Source organism: Arachis stenosperma, chromosome 3 (assembly GCF_014773155.1).
Source record: "Arachis stenosperma cultivar V10309 chromosome 3, arast.V10309.gnm1.PFL2, whole genome shotgun sequence".
Lineage (NCBI taxonomy): Eukaryota > Viridiplantae > Streptophyta > Magnoliopsida > Fabales > Fabaceae > Arachis > Arachis stenosperma.
In genome coordinates this window covers 33,307,083-33,319,825 of record NC_080379.1, presented here as the reverse complement: position 1 = coordinate 33,319,825, position 12,743 = coordinate 33,307,083, and positions in this window count along the sequence as shown.

Sequence of the window (12,743 nt, the reverse complement as noted above, 5' to 3'; positions counted from 1 at the left end):
CAAAGGATGGTATGAGATCATTAGGAGATCCATCCTACTTAGTATAAACACGTCAGAGGTCAATATCAAGAGAGCCACAATGCTGCATTACATCATGATAGGAGAAGAGATTAAAGTTCATGAGCTTATAGCCAAGAACATCCAAAAGATTTCTGAAAAGAGTTCCCTTGAATCTTGGCTCCACTACCCTAGCACCATCTTTCGTCTATGCATAAAGGCTAAGGTGGCACTAGAAGATGCAAATCCTATTTGGTTACATCCAGGCAAGCCAATCACTATTGAGAGAATAACATATGTCACGGCTGTCCAACAACAAAGAAGGCCATAAAGGAAGAGAAGAAGAGAGGAACAACAAGTAGAAGAGCAACAAGTTCCACCATCAGCCACTATGGACATGAGCCGGATTCAAGAGGTCATTGATGGCCTATCTAGACAATACATGAAAGTTCAAGAGCAACAAGAGGAGTTCCAACTGAGAATGATGGATCAACAGAGAGAATTTCAATCAACATTACTGAATCAACAAAGGGAACATTTTACTCAACTCCAAGGATCCTTCCACAAAATATCTCAACAACAAGCTCAGCAAGGGATACCTCTAGGACTTCGATCATTAGAAAAACCTACATCTTGTAGCTGGAGAAGCCAGGAACTTAGATAGGGCTGAATATGATATGAACACTCAAGCCAAGCTCAGCTACCTAACTGCCAGTATGCCTGTATTGAGCCGGGAGATCAGACCATATCAACAGGTCACTGAACTAGGAGAAGGGCAATTGGCAAGAATAAGAAAAAATAAGGCAAGATTGAAGCAGAGATTGGTGAGTGCCGGATTGATTGCAGAGGAAGATCAACCTGAAAAATAATAAAAAGGAGAAACCAGCAATCCTCAAGAGGGAGACCAAGAAGAAGAGAAAAAGAAGAAGAAGAAGAGAGGAAAGCAACCTAAGAATGAAAGGTGGTGCTGCTCTTTGCTCATCAAATTTAATAAGGAAGAACATGCTTCCATAGTTGCTTTATAAGTTTACTTTTAGTTTAAGTCATTTATATTCAGTTTGTTTTCTTTAATTGTCATTTAAGTGTGCTAGTCTAAGTGCTTGTTTCATTTCCATCTTGCTTGAATGTATGATTTTGTCCCTTTTGCTTGAATAAAAGAAAATGTTGTGAAACAGAAAGAGTAATAGTCCAATTTGGTAGGAAATAGAATAAGGTTAATGGTGGTACATGTTTGATTATTTAGCAAGTTCACTAATAAAGATGAAGGGTAGAATGTCCCTTAAGTATGAACTTAGTTGCTGTATGTGAAACCTTAGTGAATAAATATCCCTGGAAGAAAGAAAGAACAAGAAAGAAGGGAAGAAAAGCCAACGTTGGTGGCAAAGTTGGGCGACCAACGGCCAGCACCAACGTTGGCAACAAAAAATGGAAAGAAACAAAGAATAAGCTAGGCACCAATAGCTTGAACCTTAAGATACATGCCTGTGGTGTTTTTGTACTAGGATCTGCTTGGATGATTAGGTTCTAAGGAGTATTTTAACACTTGGTAACTTGGGTTAACTAACCCGAAATTATAAACCAAAAGTCCACTATCAAGAGAAACCTAGTTACAAAGCACTTAGTGACCCAAAGAGGTGCTGGGCATCAATGTCTTTAGGATGAATTGTGAGCCAAGTGCCTGTGGTGTGTATGTGTTGAGGAGAGGCTTGAGTTAGTAAGTCTGAGGGGTGCTTCATCACCCAACACCTTGAGCCAACTGGATCGAGGGTGTTGACTGAAAACTTACCTTAAAAAGCTGCCTTAACACAGAACACTAAGCTGCAAATAAAGAATAAGTTTCTAAGAAAAAAGAAAAGCAAAAAAATCAAATACCAAGGATCAATGAATAAAAAGGTTTCATAGCAGCACCTTAGTAATACTTAAAGGGACATCTCAAACCTGGAAATCAATAAGAGTTGAGCTTCAAAGATATCTTGCATGAAATCCCATGAACCAAGATTGATTGTCTTCCAATAAGGACCTATATTTCTTTCTGCTTTCATTCATTCTTCTCACGTTTTACTGCTTGTTTGGGGACAAGCAAGATTTAAGTTTGGTATTGTGATACCTAGGCATATTAGGCTAGTTTCACAAGCTTTTTTCATTTGTTTTCATTTGGTTTCATGCACTTTCTTGAGCAATAAGTAAGTATTTGGATGAGAATTTCATGCATATCTTGATTCAATCAAACATGGTTAATTATGTGCATTTTCATGAGATTTATGCAAGATTTACTTGATGCTATGAATGAGGCAAAAATCTTGAGATTATGGCAAAACTTTGATGCATTTGTTTGGTTGATGATAGGTGAAAAGAAGCAGAGGAAGGGTAAGAAAGAAGCAAAGAAGGCAACGTTGGTGCTAAAGTTGGCGCACCAACGTTATCTCAACCGTTGCTAGAGGATAAGGGAGCAACGTTGGTGGCCAAAGTTGGCTCACCAACATTGCCTCAAACGTTGATAAAGGAGTACAAAGCAATGTTGGTGGCCAAAGTTGGTGTTGTGATGCGTGAGCATCTTTCCTATCTTTTCCTAGTGAATTTGTATTTAATTTGATTGAGTTTAATCAAGAATTAATTATCTTTTAACCACTATAAATGCTACTTTGAGTCGTGTGCAATTTTGTTTATTTTAGGTAGCATTTGGTTGGATTTGATGGAATTTCCGTAGAAAAAGAGGAAGCTTGCACAAATGGAAGGAGCACAAGAATTAAAGGAGATGACCAGCGAGGAGCGACGCGTGCGCGTACCTGACGCGTGCGCGTGATTTGGATATTTGCACAATGACGCGTGCGCGTACCTGACGCGTACGCGTGACACGCGAAGAAGACCATCGACGCGTACGCGTGACATGCGCCACGTGCAGAAAACGCTGATTGCTATAATTAATTCTGATTTAAATTTTAATCTTTATTTTAAAAATAGGAAAAGATATTATTTAGTTTTAGAAATTAGATTTTAAATTAATTAGGATTAGATATAAAAGGGAAAAGAAACTTCTCTTCTGGGGTTCTATTCCAATTTTCATTCCGAACTTTACATTTTACCTGAATCCTTATTTTCTCTCTGAACCATGAGCAACTAAACCTCCACTGTTAAGGTTAGGAGCTCTGTCTATTGTATGGATTAATACTATTATTCTTCTATTTTAATTCATGTTTTGATTTATATTTCAATAATTGTTTTCGTTCTTTATCTTATGAATTTGGGTGGAACAGAAGTATGACCCTCTTTCTAATTGAGTTCTTGTATAACTTGAAAAAGCTCTTTACTTGAACAACAACTTGAAAATAATTTCTCCTAAATTCTAATTATCTGGACTTAACGGGATACGTGACATATAATCCTCTTATATTTGGATAATTAGGATTTTTGTGGCATAATAACTAGAATTAAACTTCACCCCCTAATTGGAATTAATTGACCAAGGAATTGGTGATTGATGAATTTTAGAGGAGACTAGAAAGGTCTAAGGAATTAGGGTCTAGTCACATATAGTTTGCCATGAATTAAATCTTGCATGATTAAAATAGATTAATAAGAAAAGTCAATCCGAAAAATAGATAACTCTGAATCCTTAACTATCTTCTCCATATTGTTTTCCCAACTTATTTATTATGTGTCTTCTGATATTCTGAGTTTCCTGTTTAATGCTTTTTGAACTCTCAACACCATTTTCTATTTGTCTAACTAAGTAAATCACTTAACCATTGTTGTTTAGTCCATCAATCCTCGTGGGATCGACCCTCATTCACTTGAGGCACTACTTGGTACGACCCGGTGCACTTGCCGGTTAGTTTGTGGGTTATAAATTCCGCACCACTAGGCAACGTTCCAAGCTTAATATGCAACGTTGGTGACCAAAGTTGGCTCACCAACATTGCTGGCAACGTTATGAAAAAGGGGGTCCAACATTGGTGGAAACGTTACCCCCAATGTCTTCGATAACGCGCACGCGTGAAAGTGAATTTTAGCCAGTCTTGCGAATGCATGGGCAACGCACATGCGCAAAATACTATTTTGACGCGTACGCGTGGGCGACGCGCACACGTGGCTAGACGAACGTTGGTGCACCAATGTTGAGTCAAACGTTAGTGGCAACGTCCAGAAGGGATTTTGCATGCAACGTTTGAGTCATCGTTTGCACACAAACGGTGATCACCAACTTTAATACAAATGGCACCCATGCAAGTATGAACGTTAGTTTGCCAACGTCCTTATCAACATCACCAAGAGCCACTCTTAAATTGCTTCAACAAAGGCCAAAGCCCACATCTAAAGACTTGAAGACTGAATGGGAAAAGTGTATAAATAGGATATAATTTAAGTTAGAAAGGAGGCTGGGAAGCAGGGACCCTAATTGGGCAACCCTGAAATCATTTTCTCTGTACTTTTCTTTTAGTTTACGTACTTTTTTTTCCTTTTCTGTTTGGATTAAGCAATGATGAACTAAACCCCCATTTCATTAGGGGGAGGAGCTTTACTGTAATCCTAATGAATGAATGAACATCTTCTTCTTCTCAATCTGCTTGTGTAGCTATGAAATATTTTCTTTTTTGATTGTGAATCATTTACTCCGGAAAGGGGTTTGATTCAATTGAATGCTTGTGTGAGCCTCTGAAGAAGAATCACAAGTATTAGAATTGGAGCTCTATCCTTCACAATTCTCTTGACCAATACTATTTGGGAGGAATTGAGGTCTTGAGAGTTTGTGTGGCCTATGGATGAGAGAACATGCTTAACCTCTTCTCATGACAATTAGATCAAGGAATTGGCAAGATTGATTGTGATTAGAGAGATTAGATTGCCAAGGAATTAGGATCCAATCAATTATAATCTGCCATAGATCTACTCATATGATTGAGAAAGTAGTTGAGACCCATTTGATTCATAGTGGATTATGATATCTCCAATTCCTAATGAATCTTTCCCTTTGATTTTCTTCAATTTAGATTTCTCTGAATTCACTTTAATTGCAATTGTTCACTGCTTCTTTGATTTCCCAGCACCCAAGATCTCTTTACATTTCATGCAATTTAATTTACCTTGCTGTTTACATTCTTGCTTTTAATTTCTTATCATTTAAGATTCAAGTCATTTACATTTCTTGTAATTTAAGATTCAGCCCATTTATATTTTCAGCCATTTAAGTTTCTTTTATTTACTCCTTCAGCATTTAATTCTCTAGTACTTCACACTTTATGCCATTTAAGTTTTTGTCCTTTACTTTTCAGCATTTATTTTCTTGCAATTTATATTCTGTTGAATCAATTTCACTAACTCTCTTCAATATTAGCTTGACTAGACTCATCACCCAACTAAAATTGTTTGATCCATCAATTCCTGTGGGATCGACCTTACTCTTGTGAGTTTTACTACTTGATACGACTCGATATACTTGCCGGTAGTTTGTGCGGATTGATTTCCTGCCAACGTATATTCAGAAAATTAAGCTCTTATGCTGCTTGTTATTCAACAAGCACAAGTATATTAAACCATGTATCATAAGCAAAATTTAAGAGTTTAAATCATGTATTATTATTTTCTGTACTACTTGAAAAAAGATAAACTAAATGCACAAATGAAATTATATTAATACTTTTAAAGATTTGTAAGCAAACTCTAAGGTAGCGTTTGTTTTGAGACACTGGGATGGAGACTGAAAGACTGAGACTCAATATCATGTTTGTTGGTTCAGAGATTGGTACTAAAATTTTAGTCTTCATCTCTAAAATTTTAAAATTTCAGTACCTTTAAAAAGTAGGAACATAGGGGATTAAAATTATTTGGAACGGAGATTGAAACTTTAAAAATATTTTATACCTAAAATACTCTCATTTCGATTAATTAATTTCAACTTTACCCTTGTGCAAATTAAATTAGAGCTTATTCTTATTTCAGTCTTTGTCTTCACTTTACACCAAACACAATACCGAAATTTATTTCAGTCTCTGTCTCTAAGTCGTCTCTGTCTCTCTTTTAAACGCTAACTAAGTACTTATAAAAAAATTGTATTTTCATACATTTTGAAACATAAATTTCAATGAAATTAAAGATTTTAAGGAAAAGAGATTATAAACTTTATTTTTATTGGGTTTGGTATAACCTCTTTACTTATGTTCAGTTTTCATTACAGAAATGCCAGAAAATTTTCACTATATACAAAGTTTTAATGCTTGCTTGATAAATCTCTACAACTAACAATCATTTTGTTACACTTTTTGAAAACTACACTGCCTTGTGAAATCTTAGCTATATTGGTTCTAAGTGAATTCTAAAGCAATTCCAACTTTAAGGCAGCTGATAGAGTTACAAATTCTTTCTTTTATAAGGTGATATATGAAAGATTAGAATTTTAATCTCAGTATTATTACAAATGATGCTTATGGGTAAATACAATTTATCTATGAAATGGTGATACAAATCACTTATAAAACTAAAAAATTCAAATTAATTTGATGGCATAAGTCTGTGAGAATGGACATTCGGAGTGCTTGGAGTGTGATTTCAGTAGGAAAAAAATAGATATTTTCAAATAAACTTTTAAAAATTTGTTTCTCAAATTTTGATAGTTTGAATTTTATTTAATTCAAAATTATCAACCGTAATCTTTCAAAAAATGTCTAAAAATGTGTTTTCGAAATCTAAATGAGTTTTTATCAAACCAATTTGATTTAATTATTTAAAATTTTTAACGTAATTTAAAATATTTTTAACATAAGACATAAAATTAGTTTTTCTGCAATCATTTTCATTGCTTGTATTCTGAATTTCATGATAAGTAAAATTTTTAAATTTGTAACTAATTTTTTTTGGTTAAGATTTACTTTTCTTTTGACAAAATTTGATAATTTTTTAAATTATTGCTTCGTCATCAATACTTGAAATTTATTTTGGTCACTCAACAAATAATTTTATTCTACATAAAATATGTTTGTATTGCATCACATATATTTTTCATTCATCAAAATAAATAATCATAATAATTTAAAAGAATTAAGTCATACATTCAATTAGAAATATAGAAGAAAACTTTCACCCAAAGATATTTCATGTTCAAATTCATATTCTTTCAAAGTTTAATATATATTTTTTGAAAATAAAATATACATTTTTAAATATGTATCATTCTTAACCAAATTTTCTCCTTTTTACATTATCAAAAACAAGGAGGGATATTATGAACGTAAAGAAGCAGAAAATTCTCAAGTAATAATAAATGGAATATTTTCGACCACAAATACCTTAAAAGATGTACCAAACATATTTACAAGGTATTTATAAGAAACATTGCCACAAAAGATATTGCATTGAATAAGATGTTAGATCACAAAGTTCATTTCATAAAAATAATTAATTATGAAATTGAAAATAAAATTATAACTGGGCTGCATCTAAAACATTAAGTTTATTTTAGATATTAAAATAAATAGTGAAGTATCATTTTAATTCTTAAGGTTTTAAACTAAATTGAAAATTGACAGTAGTAACATTTTTTTATTTTTAAAATTATTCATAACATTACAATTATTTTTAAAATAATTATGTCTTACTCCAACCTCAGAAGCAGTCCACCACTAGCAGCAATCCAGAATCCTAGTCGGGGTGAACGCATCATCGGATTGGATATGGCCAAAATTTTGATCAGATATGCACTAAAATTATCGGATCGGATCGGATCGAATCTCATATCCGTAATTTTTAAGCTTGGATCCGATGTGGATTTGCGGATCGGATCGGATATCGGATATATCCGCAAAACACAAAAATATTTTTAAAAGTTTAATTTTATTAAAAAATATCAATAAAATTTATTTTTTCTATTCTTTTAAATATGTTTACTCTTAAAATAATATTAAACATATTTTTCTTAAATAATAAATTAAAATAATACAACATATATGATAATTATTAGTTGAAATAAAACATAAAAAGAATATTTACTTATTTATTTCTTTATTTTTGCGGATACGCAGATATGCGGATATACCTACACAAAATCCGCAATCCGATCCGATTAGTGTGTGGATCGGATCCGATCCGATAGTCTTACAGATCGGATCTATATCCGTAATTTTCGGATCGAATTCAGATAAACACCACGGACATACGGATCGGATCCGATCCATGAATACCCCTAAATCCTAGCACACATCCCAATCCTATAAAACTCACCTGATCATCTCCCTTAGGCCACCCCAACTCCATCATGAATATCATCCATTGTCTCCTCTTATCCCGTCATATAAACAATAAATAAAAAATAAAATATTTTTCTCTTCTCTATTAGGAAGAACTAACTTTAATTCTTATTGGTCCCACTTAAATAATTAATTAAAATTAATATAATTATTATTTTTTTAATAAAATTATTTAAATTTATAAATTTAAAAAAAATTATTATTAAAAGATATTAATATTAAAAAAATTCATATATAATAATAATACATAATATATAATTCGGAATTACATACTAATTTATAAAATTACTTAATACAAAAAAAATATAGTTAAACTTTATAGTTGATGACAAGCATTGTGAAATTGTCATATGTATTCAATCAAGTCCTCTTTCAACTGTCTATGCTGTTGCCTATTTCAAAGTTGAGCATTTTTTTGGAGAAATTGATGGTATGGTGCAAAATCTTCCTCTCCCAGCTGAGGTTGTGATAAGCCGTTTTCGACATCATCATATTCTAAGCCTTGAGCAAAATTTTTTGCATAAGTGTCTTTTTATCCTCAACAATCATATTATGCAATATAATACAAGCTCTCATTATGTTTGCAAGCTTCTTCTTTTTTCCAAAAGCGACCTGGACCACGTATAATTGCAAAGCGTGCTTGCAACACTTCTAATGCTCGCTCCACATCTTTTCTTCCCTTCTTGGTATTGTGCAAATAACTTGCGTTTCTCCCCTTGTGACTTTGAGATTGATTTGACAAATGTGACCCATTTAGAATAAATATCATCTGCTAAATAGTATCCCATAGTATAATTATTACCATTAGTAGTATAATTTACCTCCGGAACACGGTCATTTAATATCATTGAACACTAGAGAACGATCTAACACGTTGATATTGTTTTTTGAACCAAAAACTCCAAAGAACACATACCATATCTAAAGGTCTGAAGATGCTACAATCTCAAGTACTATGGTTGTAATACCACAATAATCACTCATGTACATACCTTTCCACGCCTTTAAACAATTTTTTCATTGCCAATGCATGCAGTCAATGTTACCAAATATGCCAGGAAAGTCACGATCCTCCGCCATTTGTAGCAGGCGTCGTATATAATTTGGAGTTATTTTTTGCAAGTATTCAACCTCGAACACCAAAATGATACCTTCAACAAATTTTTCCAAGCATTCAATTGTAGTGCTTTCGCCTATGCGTACATAACAACATCAGCTGCTACACCATATGCTAATATTCGTATCGGAGCGGTGCATTTTTGGAGTGGTAACAAGCTTCTTCTTCCAATTGCATCGACCCTCTGTTAGAAATACGGATAGATGTTTGAGAGAGTGTCTACTATCCAAAGGAACACATGTCTTCTCATTCGAAATCTTCATAAAAAAATGCCAGCATTATACACTAGTTCATCTGCAAAGTAATCTTGGAAAAGGCGATCATGCCCTGCTTCTCGATCTTTGTTGATCCATCTACGAGGAGTTGGAATAAATCTTCTATTGATATCTTCTTCTTCTGAATCATCGAATAAACACTCATGGATCCAATTATCTATGAGTGTGTTATCTTGCCGTCTTTTTTTTACCATACAAAGCCTTATTAAACATACCATCAAAATTTCTAGCCATATATTAAGATGTTTTTTTTATTATTCTTTTGAGGTAAGAAATAAGAATTGAAATGAAGTTGCTAAATCATTGATAGTTGATATTTATAAGTGTGTCCGCAAGCAGCTACTTCTCAACGGCTACTTAACGGCTAGTTTCTTTTTTTTTGTCTAAGTTTAAAATGGCTAGCTTTGCAATGGCTAATTTTTTTTTGCCTAAGTTTAAAACAGCTAGTTTTGCAACAGTCACTTTCATAAACAATAATGGCACAATAATATTGACTAATTTAAAAAGTTACATCAGAAATGAATAAAACAGACTACATCAGATACCAGCAATACACAATAAAATAAAAACATACTACTTAACTCTACGATTACAAGGAACCATTAAGTAAGCTACTTATTGATTATTTTCTCACATGCAATCTCATGAAAAACTCGTTTTTCACTCATTGTAGATGTATCAACATTAAGTATTTACATATCCATTTATCTTTTCCTTTCCTTAGCCATCCTTTCCATTTCCCTTTCTTTTGCATTTATCTCTATTTATTTAATATACCTCTGAGTTTGTAATTCTTGTTCTTTTATTGCCACTTACATTTGTAACTCCTTCTCTTTGTTTGTCATGATGTTTGCTCTATGTTCCCTCTCCTTTTCTCTTTCTTTTTTCCTTTCCATTAGTTCATTTTCTCTAACATTCTTAATATCTTTCATGAGAGATAGTTTTTTAACAACTGATGGTTTCTTTTCGCTAAGATTTTCAAACATTTGTACTTTTTTCTTGCCTTTTTTCTTGCTCTTCTTTGATCCTTGTGGGCGAACGAGAGAGTCCACACCGGTTTCGTCAGCCAACGGTGTTTCTGGATTTAATAAGGATGAGTATGCTCTAGTTGTACAAATCTTAGTTCTCTTTGAGCCTCCACTCTGTGTAGGTAGTTGGCTTCTCTATTTTTGCTCCAAACGAAGCATATTCCAATGCCTCTCAAAAGTGAATTTTTACCATAATTTGTGGAATAAAGTTTATAAACCAAGTCCTTTATATCATCAACATTCGAACCACTTCTTATGTTTGGACTAGCTTGATTGTAGCAACCAGCAAATTGTGCAATAGCCTTGTTGATCTTATATCATTGTTTCTTACATGCAACTACTCTCCTTGTCATGTCGGTGCAAAATTCTACACAGTAGCTATGAATTTGACTCCAAAATATTTTGTCCTTTTGATCGGTACCTTCTATAGGGTTAGTTGAAACATTTAACCATGCACTGATCTGTTAGAAAATTATTTTAATTTTCTAATTTGTTTGTGGGTAATACATATATTAATTATAATCACAAATTATGCTATTTCAAATTAAATGACTTATATAATGGTGATCTCATTTATGGTTATAAATGCTAAATTGAATAAGTCATAATTACTTTAGATTTGAAATTAAATGAGAATAAAACCAGATATTATCTTTTGTTCTTTAGATTATTATCTTTTGGATTTTAGATATATTATCTTTTGGACTTTAGATACTATTTTATTTGGGATTTAGGGTTTAATGGGTGCCATGCTCAAATATAAATAGTGATTTCAGGGTTTTGGTCCCCAATATACCAAAGCCGCCTCAGCAACTCTTTTCCCCATTAGAGGAGTTGTAATTCAGCCGCCTAGAAATAAAGAAGGTTTTGGTTGAGGAAAATCGAAAGAACTACAAGATTGAGATCATTCTTCCATCAATTTCTTATTTCTATGACTAAAGGTATGCTTCCGCATTATGATATAATTTTGGTGATTCATGGATGATTTGAGTTAATGAAATAATTTATTCCAACAAGTGGTATCAGAGCCATCTATAATTTAAGCTTAGAAAATATTCAGTTTTAATTTTTATTGAATCAATATATAGATCGATGTATATATGTGTTCCTTACATTATGATATTGGATTTATAGAAATATACATATGTATGTATTATGTGAGCAACTGTGCGTGTGTCTATATATATATATATATATGAATTTAGTATTGTTCTGATCCACAAGGCATATTATTGTGGCCATTTGGATTGCTTTCAAAGTTTCACCGTAACAAGCACACAACAATATATATGTATGTAATTGAACAAATTAATAATATATATATATATATATATAAACGGCTGAAACTCTGAAAGCAATCCAAATGGCCACAATAATATGTCTTGTGGATCGGAACAATACTAAATTTATATATATATACACGCACAGTCGCTCACATAATACATATATATGTATATTTTTATATATCCAATATCATAATGTAAGGAACACATATACACATTGATCCATATATTGATTCAATAAAAAATAAAACTGAATATTTTTTATAATTAAATTATGGATGGCTCTGATACCACTTGTTGGAATAAATTATTTCATTAACTTAGATCATCCATATTGAATCACCAAAAATTATATATCATAATGCGGAAGCGTACCTTTAGTCATAAAAATCAGAAATTGACAGAAGAATGGTCTCAATCTTGTAGTTCTTTCGATCTTTCTCAACTAAAGCCTTCTGTATTTCTAGGCGGTTGAATTACAACTCCTCTGATGAGGAAAGAGTTGTTGAGGTGGCTTTGGTATATTGGGGACCGAAACCCTGAAGGCACTATTTATATTTGAGCATGGCACCTATTAAACTCTAAAGCCCAAATAAAATAGTATCTAAAATCCAAAAGATAATATATCTAAAGATCATTTTTGGGACATTGCTTGAGACTGAACTTGTCTTCTTTAGCTACGTGTGTGTCTATTGGTCTACAACTTTTCATGTCATATCTACTTAAACTCTTTTTGATGTAGTTCTTTTGTGATAATCCTAGAATACCTTGAGAGAAATCTCTTAGTATCTCGATTCCTAATACAA